General features: G+C 38.9%; 1 protein-coding gene across 2 annotated transcripts in view; it reads left to right on the top strand.

Annotated features, from left to right (window-relative positions):
* NLGN1 (neuroligin 1) overlaps positions 1–14,773 on the top strand; it is a 600,655-nt gene that overhangs the window by 96,109 nt on the left and 489,773 nt on the right. The gene's annotated exons all lie outside the window — the stretch shown is intronic.

The following is a 14,773-nucleotide window of genomic DNA, read 5'->3' as shown; positions in this document are numbered from 1 at the left end:
GCTCCCCAGCTAAGAATGTAGTATACCAGAGCAAGAAGATTCGCTAAGGAACTATAATGGTGGAAATAAGCAGCCTCCACCATTCATGTTTTTCCAATATACTGTATTTGTTGCCCTTTGAGAAATACAGTGAGATACAGATATATTAGATTTAATTTTAACAAACTTTCATGATTCATAAGCACTAACCAGAATTATCACAACAAACATGCATGTCTGAAAATAAATGAGATGATAAAACAGTTTTACTCTTTCATCATCAAACATCGCTTCAGCGTGTTTTTCCGAGCTCCACGTTTGCTGAAACACATGCCACAGAGAGGGCCATCCTTTGTCTGTTACTTGATTTCTAGCTCCACTTGTGTTAGTCAGTAAATTGTTTATTTGTTCAATGGGATTACAATCCCAACATTGAGGGAGCTACTTCATCCTAATTAGCTCCCCAGATACCTCTTATTTTTTTAAAAAACAATTCTATAAAGTCAAGATGACTATTTTGGTCATTATCTTCTTGATAAATGTACTTGCCACCAAGCAGGTGTTTCCCAAAAGGGACCCTGCAATGTAGAAGTATATTGAGTTATACTTCCTGTTCCACGATTGCTTCAATTTTCTCAGTTCACCCAATATCGTTTCCAGAATTATCACCCCAAATCATCAAACAACGACATCCAAGTTTCAGTACTGGCAGCAGGCCCTCATAATTCATCAGAGCATCATTGATCATAAGTTCTCCTCTGCTTGTTTCATACTTTGATGGACAAGATGCCTGAGGGGATTGGTAGTGGTATTCAAGGCATTTCATTTGATAGATTGTTAGTTGTTTCTGTGTCTGGTCCAGGTTGATATTGACCTGAAGTTGTTACTATTTGATGGCTGTCTGTATATGTCTGAAATGAATTGACAAGGTCCGTGCTGTTCTTACTAGGCAAAGGTTGTTCTCTTCTAAAATTTACCATAATAATTTTACCATGCCACCTTGTGATGTGATTTAGTCAGATCTTGTATGCTAAGCAGGGATAATCTTAGTCAACCCTTTGATGGGAACCCTCAAGGAAACCGAGGTGGTTCAGGAAGTGGTGTTGGTGATACAGTGGGTGCCAAATAGACAGTGCCATTGCATGTCTTTAAATAAATAGTTTGTCAAAAGCAAATAAATCTTTCATTTTTAGACTCAAAGTTTATCTCCAGCCCACACAAATGTAGTGTCATCTTTCATTACAGCCATATTCACTGCCATATTAACCCAACATCATCACATTTGTGAAGCTAAAGGGTGCCGAGTGTCACATGATACTCACATCTGCAGACCCCCGTCGCAGGTTCTTACAGCTCAGTCTGTGAGAAGGGAGCACATATTCCTTTGCAGTGACTCTTCCTTTTTATTCAAGGCCACTGGGCCACCTACTTTGCAAGCAACCAGATAGTTTTTCTGCTTTTGCTCCTGCTGCTCACCCTGCCAGATTGCAGCCACCCTGGAGCAGCAGCAGGGGACAATGAGGAAGCAGTGACAAAATAAAATGTGAGAGAATACTCCCCTGCACCAGCACCCCCAGAACCACCCTCGCTTCGCCCAGAACAACCTCAAGCTACCCAGTGTTGCCCCCTGTTCTCACAATTTCATTGCTAATCTCACAATAGTTGATATTTTTCTTAAAGCCCCAGGTCCTGGAGTCATGTGAATACATGAGAATCTCAACTACTTTTTTTTAAAGTAAGTTTGCAACCCTCATGGTTGCAGAGCAAGGCAGGAAAATGTGACACTCCTTCTCAACATACCCCCAAGGTATATTTTTTTTAAACTCATGAATCTTAAATGTTTGTAGTTGGCTATCATGGGTATCTCTCCCACATCCCACTCAGCACCCCCCTCCATTTGTGCAGCCTATCCAGTAGCTCCATGGCTTTCCACATTCTCTATCATTAATCTCCCTCCCCTCACTCCCATTCAGCTGACTAAGCATCCCAGTGGGGAGTGGTGTAGAAGCAGCTTCTGCAGGTTTATGGCTCTGGAGGCTCCCTCTAACCTAGATAGGAGGAATCCTTGAGTGGTCAATTAGCTGGTTTCAGGGCAGCTTTGTGTTACTGGAGCTATCCAAAGCAAACCCAAGGAAACAGATGATTATGGCCCTGTAAGTGCTAAAATTTTTCAAGTTGCATATTCAATTTCTGACAGAGATAGAGGAATAGTAGTCCCAGACTCCAGGTTATTAGGAGAATAGTCTATTCCAAAAGTTTTCTAACTGTTGGCAGCTATGCGCAGAGTCTAGCAGTTACCTTGGTAACTGTTGGCAAATGTTCATTGTCCTCTGTATATCACTATGTACTTTAATGGTGCTCTATAAGCAATTACTAATGATATAGGATGACAGAGCAATATTTGCAGTGGACTTTATACCTTGGTAAAACACAATAAGTTGATAACAGATGTTGTGTGCAAATGGTGATTGCATGAAACTTGAAATTTTGACTTAGAAAACACTGGGGAATATTTTTTTTAATTACTGCATTCTGTTATCTTCGATTCTAGCAATTTCCGTCTTTTTTTGGTCTGACTCCTTCCATTGTATGAGTTGCATGCTTCTGTCCCAATTTGTCGTCAATGAGTCACTTTCTCTATTAGGAAAAAAAGAGGCTGATTAATGATCTTAAATAGTAACTTATGAATAACAGGCACATTCTGTACTCCCATAAATTAAGCAAATCTTGCGTCAGGACACAATGATTTTTCTATTCTGTATTAATAAAGCTGTATTGGAACAGTTTTAATATTGTACTTTTCATAAAACATTTTTTAACCCACTGTTGCTCAGCAGGAGCAGTCCAATATGTCTCAATTGTCTTAACACAGAGATTACATTTAGCACTTACAAAGTTGTATTAATATTTGTAAGAGTTTCTGTGCTGAAAAGCAAAATGTATGGGAAATATTTTTAATTATTTGAAACATTGACTCTGTCCCTAAGATTAATAAGTTGCTAAATGTTGAAATTTCTTCCAGATTCATTTGAACAAAGGAAAGAAAAAAAAAATCATGAATAGCATTTCAAGGTTTGAGATTGTGTCTTTTTAGCTTTATCCTCCTCCTGTGTGGTCTTCAGAGCCCTAAGATGATGCTAGTACTTAAAGTATCAAATAACAGGCAAGGAATTATGCCTACTTAAAGGCTTGTTGCAGGTTTATGGTCAGGGACACAAGAAGTCTCCACTTTGCACCTCCCATGCAATAGCTGGGCATGTTTGCAATCCCTGAGCTTCTGTGTACAGGGGCTACCCCAAAGGAGGGCAAGAGTGGGGGAATTGTGGCTCCATCCCATCTTTCCTGTCAACGACAGTAGCTGGCAGTTCAGACAAGAAGAGGGCCTATTGCTCCTCTATAAGGAGAACTCTCCCACATACATCTTAGAGTGGTAGGAGGTTTTGCACCCCTCCTGTAGCTTCTCCTTATTCAGGTCTGTCTCTCACAGGCACAGCTGAGCCTTTTTTGATTTGTACCTTAAAAGCAATTTGTGCTTTAGGCTTGCTAAGCTCCCCCCATATAAAAACCCACTTTTAATTTGGATCATCTTGGCAGTTGGATAGTTGATATTCCAAAAACCTTAATAGACTGTTTTTTTACTTCAATGAGAGCTTGCTTGAATAAAGACTGATTAAAGACCTCAAGATTTGATCTGACAGAAATAAATTTTTCATTGCTAGGCAAATGTAGCTTTTTATCCTTAATGTTTATAAAAATATCTTTATACTAGCGCTCAAGCTTGCAAGTGTATGACATTTGACGCTGCAAGCCTTCTTTGCAGGGTAAATCTACTAGGTATGCATGTGTTGTAAAGGCACTGTATGACTGTAAAATACTGAGAACTCTTGAGAATGAATTAAAATCAGAGGTGAACAGAGTGTATACAGAACAGTTCATATATTGCATTCAACAGTGAATTAAAAACACAGTGTGCATTTTGGATGCCTTGTTCACATTTGTTGACCTACACAAACAAGCTAAAGAAACCGCATGCGGTGGAGAAGACCCAGGTTGACTCACACTGCACCTTCTACTGGCTGATGAGGAGGCCAGCTATGATTTTAACATGAAAACAATTATCTTGTGTTTTCCTCGTGGCCACCTGGGAGATTCTACATTAATAACATCTTCAGAAGTTCAGGAGCCAGGGCACACCTGCTGGAAACCAGGGGCTGGGGCTTCAGCCCCACAGGAGGCACTTGACAAGGCTCAGGGCTTCAGCTGAAGTCCTGAAACCCCCCTGCCTGCTGGGTAGAAGCCCCAAGACCTGCTTCCCCACTGGGTGGAAGCCCCTACCTCACCACCCTGCTGCAAAGCAGAGATCCTGAGCTTCCTCCCCAGTCTGGTGGGTGAAAAATGGACTGGCATGGGGGCTCGGTGAGCTGCACTTTAATAGTAACAGAGCCGCATGTGGCTCGTGAGCCACAGTTTGGCCAGCCCTGCAATAGACCATAATAGCAAAGTAATGAACACTCTAATCCTTCTGGGGAAATTATTTGTTAGCTACCTTAAAACAATTTATTGAAGCAACAGCACATTGTGGTTTCTGCAGCTACGGAATTCCAAAATTTTGCCACCGAAAAAGAAATTACAGCTGTGCCATGCTTATTGAGACTGCCAACGATTTTGTTCTTAGGGTTTGTGAATACCAGACATGGAAAAAAATGTCTTTCAAAAAAAATTGAGTATTTTTCAGCAAACACCTTCTAGACATCTGTAAACTAAAATTCAAGGTGTTTGTCATGCCTTCCTGGAAGTGGGAGTCAGTTTAGTTGCAGATACATATTCTAATGTATTTGTGCTGATTTCACTTTAGGACTGTGCTAGCCAATTGATCAATTGATTATAAACAGCAATTACCAGTTTTGAAGTACATGTAATATATATATTGCAATATGATCATATTACATACAGGAGAATACATTTCTGTTGGTTATGACATCAAGTTAATTATAGGCTTCTGAGTTGCCATGGTAATTCCTCTTGCAAAATGCTCATGCTGGAGGAAGTGACAATGGGTCCTATTCTTCTCTTTGAGGCAATGTTAATCTAATGCCCTAGGATGGTGGTAAGGCAGCCACTGTGCTGCTGCTAGCCCCATCTTTCAGGTGATATAGAAAATTGACGTCCCAACCATTTATAGCCATATACAGATCTCACTGAAGAGCATGTTGCAAGAGAAGTTTTAATTCCAATAGGTGGTTAACTTCCAATTTAGAACATTCCATTCTTTCGATCTTACATCTCCTCTAGTCTTGAATGGGGAAAAAAAGTTTTCTTCCCTTTCTGTGGTAATCTTTTGTGCAAGGTGCTGAGCCCTGTGAAAACTGTTACTACCTTGCACCCCATTGGATACATTTTGTGGCTGAGTGATGTGATCTACATGTGGAGTTTGTTACATTTGTAAAGCACTTCAGCATATTTCTGGATAGACGGAGTAACGTAAATGTGAAATCATTAAAGTTGTTGTTTATTATTTGCCCATCCCTGTACATGATGCTCTGATATTAAAGCATTAGGATTATTAAATTGTAATACTACTGCTAATTTAAGTACTCAATAATGTATATCATAATTAAGTACACTATTGTTGAGATTTTCAGAAGTGAAGAGTAATTTGGGCTGCTTTAGTTTGTTAACTAACTTGAAACACCTTAAAAGGAACTTGTTTTTCAAAAAGTCTTGAGTACTCACCCTTGAAAATCAAGTCCCTGTAAAGTGTCTCAGGTTAGGACTATATATCACTTCTGAAATTCTTAGCCAGTGTCCTGCAGTATCTGTGTACTGCTGCCCTCTACAGGGCTGCATGCCAGATCTGCTTCAGTAGGTGGGATGTGTCAGTCACCCTGTAGTGGCTGTAGTTTTTACAGAAAAATTAAGCCCTTTTACTGACAAATGAATGAATGTTATTTGAGCTGATCACTGGTATAATAGCACTTTGCACTGCTACAAAACCTTCCAGATTTCAAAACACACTAAGGATATTACTAAGTGAGCCTCACATCAACAAGGCCAGGCAGATTCATGTTTCAAGAACACAGAAAATATTTTTTGTATATAGCCTTTTCCTATAGTTCATTATTATGACATTAGCACCCAAAGGCTCCATTGCGCTAGGCACTGTGCAAACTTATAGCCTGAAATCCTAGCCCCACTGAAGTCAATGGCAAAACTCTCAGTGATTTCAATTGGGTCAAGATTTCACCCCGTAATGAGAAACAGTTCCTGCCCTGAAGAGTTTGCAATCTCAGTAGACCAGACAGGAGGTAAAGGAGGTGAAATGACATGCCCAAGATCATACAGCAGGTCAGTGGCAAAGCCAGGAATAGAATACAGGTCCCTTAACTGCTAGTCTAGTGCCCTAGATGCTTCCAATTGTGCTGCACTTGAAGAACTGAATTCCAGACATAAATGCAGATCAAATAAATAGACTAAAGTGATTTATTACCATTTAAAATTATATTTTATGCATTCAATACATTCTTTGTGGATTTTTTTTAAGTTATTATAAATTCACATGAATTGCATTAGCTGTTGGTTAATGGGAACACATTCATTGCTGTATTTTAACAATTTAAAATATTTGTGCAGTGTTTGATTCATTTTGGACAATATCCATAATGTCAGCCAGGCTAATGACATGGGTCACTGAGTTATTGGTGTAATCCTAATTAGAGGCGAACAGATGCCAATCAAGGCCAGAGAAATTGGAAGGAAAATAATACTGTATTTACCAAATCAGATTATTACTAACTGATTGAAGTAGGGGTCTGAGATACGTCTTCAGTGCAATGCAAGCCTCAAGATTTCCACAAGTCTTATTGCACAAATTTTCAAGCCTTCCTGGCTTATGGAATAGGCTTGGAAAAAGGAGAAAAACGTCCTTTGATGGAAGCATGCAGAAAGCTGCAAAAGACTTCTTTTGTTTTTAAGTGCTGAATTGTCAATCCTGCCTATGTTTTGATTTTTCAGCAGAGGTCACTGATGATGTAGAAATCAGAAAGCAACCAAACACATGGGGCCCAGTTCGTCTCTGCTGAGACTATATTGACTTCCATAGACTTAGAGATGAAGTTGGTCCATGCTGCCATGTCATTATTAGGCTAGGCAATGAAAGCATATGAACTAAATTTGATAACTCAGTGCATTCATTCAGCCTTCTTCCCTGATAGTCCCTGTGTGCTTTATAATTCAGATCCAGTTAAAAACAGCATCCAGCATGTATGCTTTTAATTTTGATTTAGAAACTAGAACCACTTAAGCTTTCACAGTGTAAAGAAGAAGCTGATTTCTTAAGCATAATACATACTAAAAGCTCTAGCCCCCCTATGTTTCCAGATTATAATGAGAGTAAACCAAGAAATTTGTGGACTCTGAGTTCAGAGAACAACTGGGAACTTTGAATAGGAACATAAGAAGAAAGCAAGTTATAAAGTTATTCTAAACTAACTGTATTTCCAACCCTAAAAGTATGGACACGGACTTTAAAATTAATGCAACATTTCACTGGCAAACAATGTAGAGATTTCTAAACTAGAGTGTTATGATCTAATAATCAAGATCCAGTAAGAACACTGGTAGTTGCTTGCTTTATCAGTTGCAGTGTCTTAACAGTAACCAAAAAGGGGCTGAAAATATCAATTTACAGTAGATGAATCCTAGAAATGACTAAAGTGGTTAACATTTCTATGTCTGTCTTGTTGAACTGAGGTCCCTGTCAAGAGGGAGGTGGTACCGGTTTGAAATCCTAGTATCCTAAATAAATTCACTAGATAGAAAGTCATGTCCTGCAGGCACTTTTAGACTGGTCAATAAAGCAGTATTCTGACTGGATTCTTACTGGATTCAGCTTCACAAAAGTCTTTGCTATTTGACCTAAGCTTTATGCAAACCACTGGCCATAACTGTTAATCAAATGGAAATACTAAATATATGTACATCAAAATGATACCTAGATCATACTGATGACTAATATTACCCCAATGGCAAAGTGTGCATGCTAAAAAGCCAGTATCCTAGAAGAGAACTGAGTGTGATGGTAGAACATAAATCCCACCAAGTGATGGTATGTATGAATCCCCACCAGAGGTTGACAGGGAAGAGGTTAACCCTCATCTTCTGGCTGGAGTACAAGTATTTTTAGACCAGCAGAGCTGGATCAGCTGTGGGATTGAGTCGTTCCCTTCTGGCTCACTATCAGAGAGATATGCTGTGAAGAATAGCAGATGAGTCTGGCTGTTAGGCAGGGAGGAAAGATCTCTAGGAAACTGGAAACAGCTAAAAGATGGACCAGAGAGTTTTCTCTTTCTCTCTGGACCTTAGCTGAAGAGAGCCACACTTTAAATCTTTGCTTTTGGACTTTGGCACAGAGAAGCCTTGTTGTGTTTGGCCCTTTAAGTGGCTGGACGTTCTTTCAATTCATTTTTATGTTTAACGGTAAAGCAGGTAACAAAAGTGTTAAACCCTACCTGATTGTGCGGTATCCTTTCCTATCCAGATAGTCCTATACTAAATTGCAGGTGAGAAAAAAGAATATTATGATTAACAGTGTAGAAAGCTGCAAAAAGTCTACATGAATTACTGAAGATAGATGATCAAAATCTTTGCATTTAGGCAATCAATATAAACGTTTTTGCTAGGCAGTCCCAATATACTGATGTCTACAAAACGTTGTTATTTTGTCCCACGATCACCATATCAAACCAGAATATTGGAGAATGAATTTGGCCACTCTTACAGGGTCCTTTGTAAGGGCACAATCCAGGCTGTCAAATACAAAGAGCCCCAGTTTCCTTACAATGATATATTCCATAAGCAACCATTAAAGCCTGCTCTTGACACAGTGGATATATCTTGGTCCCATCTCTATTGATTTTCATTTTTGTGGTGTGCCCTGTCTGCACTATTGTGGTAGTGGATGTTATTTTCTGAGGTGCTTTCATGTCAATCACATAATCTCTTGTCTTTCATCTATTTATCTATGCTAATGGTCCCTTGAAAAGTTGTTAACGTCCTCAACTATTCTCATTCCAACTGATGTTTCCAATCTTCCAACTTTGGCCAGATCATCAGCTACATCACTTCTGTATATACTTTCAGATAAGAATGCAATGAATATAATGTGATAGATGTCATATATCTTAAAATTAGTTAGACTGTTGACACATGACATTCTCATATATAAATTTGGGAAGTGTGGTCTAGATGAAGTTACTATGAAGTGGTGCAACAGTGGTTGAAAGACCATATTCAAAGAGTTATCTATGGTTTGCTGTCAAACTGAGGGATGTATCTAGTGGTGTCCTCAAGGGTCTGTCCTGGGTCCAGTACTAGTCAATATTTTCATTAATTACATGGATAATGGAGTGGAGAGTATGCTTATAAAATTTGCAGATCACCTCCAGCTGGGACAGGTTGCAAACACTTTGGAGGACAGGATTATAATTCAAAATGACCTTGACAAATTGGAGAATTGGTCTCAAATCAACAAGATGAAATTCAATAGAGATAAGTGGAAAGTATTACGCTTAGGAAAGAAAAAAATCAAATGCAGATCTACAAGATGGGAAATAACTGGCTAGGCATTAGTACTGCAGAAAAAGATCCGGAGATTACAGTGGATCACAAATTGAATATGAATCAACAATAGGATGCACTTGCTAAAAAAGTTGTGTGTATTAACAGAACCATCATAAGTAAGACATGGGAGGTAATAGTCTCATGCTAGTCGGCTTTGGGGAGGCCTCAGCTGAAATCGTGAGTCTAGTTCTAGGCACCACACTTTAGAAAAGATGTGGACAAACTAGAGACAGTCCAGAGGAGAGCTTCAAAATTATAATAGGTTTAGAAAACCTGACCTATGATGAATGATTGAAAAAAATGGGCATGTTTAGTCTTGGAGTAGAAGGCTAATAAGTCTCCAGATATGGTTAGGGCTGTTGTAAATAGGACGGGTTACAACTGTTTTTTGTGTCCACTGAAGATAGGACAAGAAGTAATTGACTTAATCTAAATCAAGGGAGATTTAGGTTACACGTTAGGAAAAACTTTCTAACTATAAGGGTAGTAAAGCACTGGAATAGGCTTCAAAGGAAGGTTGTGGAATCCTTGTCACTGGAGATTTTTGAGAACAGGTTAGACAAACACCCATCAGGGACAGTTGAGGTTTAGTTATTCCTGCCTCAGTGTCAGGAGCTGGGCTTAATGACCTCTTGAGGTTGCTCCTAGCCCAACATTTTTTTGATTTCTATAATCATGTTTTTCCAGCAGTTTAGTGAAAAACTATGGACCATATTCATTAGAAGTTGAAATCACTTACATTAGGGCTAATTTTGACCCTCTGTGTTCAAAAACCCCAAACTGGATAGCAAGACAAATTACCTGCAAGTGGAAGGAGATGCTTTTTCTAAAGAATTTTTGTCGGTTGTTTTGTTTTTTGTTTTTTATAAATTTCAGAATGAAAAAGAGAGGTTCATAATTTACAGGAGACTTGGCTCAAAAATAGGCAGGCATTCTTTTACCTACCAGATTGGAACTAGGTCATGAGAAGATGTAACTGAGCTAAGTGTAGGGCGTTAGCTCCATGAAATCTGAGAAGGATAACTGAAAAGGACATATTTTATGTCTGCAGTGAAAAATTCAAAGAGCACCACTGGATGCAACAAGAAATCAGAAAACTAAAACATCTCATTATTCAAAAATACCTTCAAAACATTAAACACTACTACAGATGGCATAAAAATAATCTTTATATTTTCACTGCTGTTCCTCTAAATTGTCCATTGTGCTGCCATCACCTATTATCATTCAGAAGCAATGGAATGTTAGAACATATCTAGGAAGCTTAACAGAACAATGTGTGCATTCTACCTGGATGTCAGTACAAGCCAAGTGCTTAACTGGTCTTTCCTGATTAAGAAGCTTATTGATGTTGCATGGGATGTTTCTGTCCTGTAAAAATAATCTGAGTAATAAACTGCCTTTGAAGCAGCCAGAATCTTTGGATATACGAATGTCTTATTATCGTGGAGTTCCAAGATGCCAAGAAGACCTATAAACCAGTTGCTCTCAGCTTCTATTTTAAACTCTATGCCTTACAGTAGGAATGTTACAAAGCTGATAATTTGGAATGCCCCAATCAAGGGAGCTATTTTCTCCTGATTAATACATGAATTTCTATTATAAACATTTGCAGTTGTATCTATTTCCTCAAACACCAGTCAGATTTACCAGATCAGAAATAGGGACAAAATAGTTTAGCGTTTGTCTGCACAGAGATTTGTTCCAGAATAGCTATGCCTGATTAACTTTTCCTGATTAGCTCCATGTGTGAATGTTCCTGTTCTGGAATAAAAGTGCTTCATGGATTAAGCTAATTCAGAATAATACATCCTTATTCAAAAAAAAAAAAAAAAAGCATCCACGCATGTTAATCAGGAAGAGTTAATCTGCTTTAAATTGACACCCTACCTTATTCCAGATTAATTTTCATATGTAGATAAGCCCTTAACTTAGTGACTGATGCAAACCCCACTGGAATTAATGGAAATCAAACTTCAAATTAGACTGAACATCCATCTGTGAGACTGATCAGTAGACAGAAATATCTGAGGTGTAAAAGATATTAGAGGTGAAAAAGAAAGCAAAAATAAAAGTAATGATACTAAAGTAATTTCAGAGAAACACAAAGCAAGTGAATTAATTACATTATGTCAATGATCCCTTGCTCTTACTAATGTGCATGTACTAATATATACAAAGTTCAATAGTCACAAGAATTGATGAGAAAATCTATCATATCAATTCATATGGATTTTAAAATTGTCCGTCAGTAATATTTTGGTGTTGCGTATTACCAATGCAGGCAAAAGTTCTGCAAAATCAATCAAAAAACCTGAATATGAGTTAGAGGACTAAAGGATAATACCTAAAATAAAAGAGACAAAACAAGATTTGAATGAATAAAAGACTTCCAGTGGTTTCTGCACACACCTAAGGGTAAGATTAAAAGTAACTGCTATATTGCCACCTTACCCAGGACTTTGTGCGTGCTGTGAAGTTTTTAATTCCTTAGATCTGCTGCTGTAAAAACATGATCTTGTGTAATCTGCTAGTAATACCATACAGAGAATATAACTCCCCAGAAGTACACATTGATTTAGATCATATGCAGCCCATGGAGAGAGAAGGGAAGCAGTGGAAAGCTTTTGATCTGTGCAGTGGTGAATGGTTAAATATGTGACTTGTAATTCTACAGGTTTTGAATGGAGATTATTTTTTCTGGACATTTTTGGTCAATAAATTAAGCTAGTTAGTGCCTCATCTTGGGAAAGGTTCAAGTAATTTAGGATTTATAGGCCTCCTTAAAGGAGGAAAGACTTGAAGGAAGAGAGGGTGGAGGCATGTCCAAGTGGATCGGAGAGGGAGTTCAAGATGTATGGGTAGGGTCCTATCAAATTCATGGCCATGAAAAACACGGCAAGGACTCTGAAAGCTGATCTCCCCCATGAAATCTGTATAGTAAAGAGTAAAAGTAGACAAAAGACCAGATTTCATGGTGGAGACCAGAGTTTCTAAAATTGGGGGGGCAGACCCCAAAGGGGGTCATGGGAGGAGTCGCACGGTTATTGTAGAGGGCTGAAGGCAACGCAGAAGTAAGGGTGGCAATACCGCAACCCCCTTACAGTAACCTTGCGGACCCCGTCCCCCAACTCCCTTTTTGGTCAGGACCCCTACAGTTACAACACTGACATTTTAAATTTAAATATCTGAAATCATGAAATCTACAATGTTTAAAATCTTATGAGCATGAAATTGACCAAAATGAACTGTAAATTTGGTAGGGCCCTATCAATGGGGTGTCTTGGGAGAAAAGGGTGGTTAATCGTATGACTTGGAAGGAATGACGTAAAGTAGGGAAAGCAGTGGAAAGAGATGAGATCAGAGAAATAGGTAGGAGATAAGTTGGCCAATGTTTTGAAGGCAGGGGAGAATTTTGTCTAAACTGTGAAGGGAAGCCAAAGGAGTGATCTGAAGAGGAGCTTGGTGTGTCTAGAGCAGCAAACTTGCAGATAGTTTTGGTAGCACCAATTTTGAACAGGCTAAGAGGAATTGTGAAGAAGGCAGATGGGAGCCTACTAGGTCAGAGATGACTGGTTGCTGTAGGTAAGGTGTAAGTAATGAGAGCCTCAACAGGGGTTTTGTCACAGAGAATAGAGAACAATGGGCAGATTTTGAGAAATTGTATAAGAAGAAATGCCAGGATTTAGCCTCACATCTACCCAACTTTTTAAAATGACAGAATTCTGTGGTGGTTGCTGAGCTGTTCAGTGAAATGTGGGAGCTCTCCTGCCGTCTGGTTATTCCTTCTATGAAATGTCCTGGAGGAATACTAACTACACACTATGAGGGATACTGGAGAAGCTACATGCATCCTTAGGAGATCTAGAAAAGGAAAAGTCACTTATGAATAACTCACAGAAGGGGGAGGAGGATGCATTTATTTCATTTTAATGTTGTTTTCTCAGATTTCTCAGTGCAGCAATGCTCCAAAGGGCAAACCATTATTGGCTGGCCCTCACCAAGTTCAGAGTGTCAATAAATAGGCTGGTTTTCGTGGGTACTTATGAACACCCAGTTGGGTATCTTCAGTTTTTTCTATATCTATTTTTGAACAATTTTGTTAAAATCTAGAAATATTAAAAGTAACAATTAGAGAGTCTCCCCTTTTTTTTCACCTTCCATAATGATAGTTCTCTTGCTTGTTTGGTGTTTTAGGCCCACAGTTTAAAATTGCAATGCCGAACTGATTTAGGGGCCTAAATTTCATTTTCAAAAGGCCTCGGTCTCATTGAAAGTCACCAAAGCGCCAGGGTCATTTTTGAAAATGAGATTTAGGCTTCTAAATCAGCTGTCACAGGATTGAACAGAGCAACTCTTAAATGCCTGTAAAAATCTGGGCCTTGGTCAAATTGGTGGCATGTGATTGGCTGATATTCATAAATTACCGTAACTTTGTTTACAGAATCTAATTCTGGGTTTGAAACTTTTTTTTCCCAGTGCCTCATTCAGAAGAATACAACAGAAATCTTGTTTCACAGTCAGGGCAATATGTGATGTGCTTTTCTCCGCCAATTCTGCAACACCTGTGTTTTCAACTGTAGTGAAAGAGTTAAATTACATAGTTTGTGAGTGCTTCTAGGGCCATGGGACGTTGAAACTGAATTCTTTGTTACTGGCGCATACTAGGTTAAATGCATACAGTTAAAATGGTTGCAGTGCTGCAGAAATACCACAGAATTCACTGTGCACTGCCACCAGATGCTCTCATCCTTGCCATAGACATATAGATTAGATCCACCACTGAATTCTGGGGGGCCTGTGTGCAGGTAAGGAGAATAAAAGCTTATCAGATTTATGGACACCTTTAGACCTTGCCTGAAGCTATAGGCACACTGGAATCTTGAACATGTGGCTGTGCTTGATTAATGTCAATATTTTAAAATGAGACAGATTTGTTTAAAATCTATAATTTTTGGTCTTAGACAGAAGGGAGAGCCTGTGCTAACAGAACATGATATGTTAATAACTTCTCTGAAACAGGCTTAACTCAGGATGCTTGGGAGCTTCTGAGCATGTGTTTCTGGTTAATGTTTTAATATGTTGGCATTTCAGAATTCAAAGGGTCATTTCCACCACTGGTCCCACTCATCCATCCTGAATTGTCACCTGTCATTCTCCTGCTGTGGCCTCAGTA

The sequence above is a fragment of the Chelonoidis abingdonii genome, chromosome 8, assembly GCF_003597395.2.
Source record: "Chelonoidis abingdonii isolate Lonesome George chromosome 8, CheloAbing_2.0, whole genome shotgun sequence".
In the NCBI taxonomy this organism is placed as follows: Eukaryota; Metazoa; Chordata; order Testudines; family Testudinidae; genus Chelonoidis; species Chelonoidis abingdonii.
This window is presented reverse-complemented; position numbering and strand designations above follow the sequence as displayed.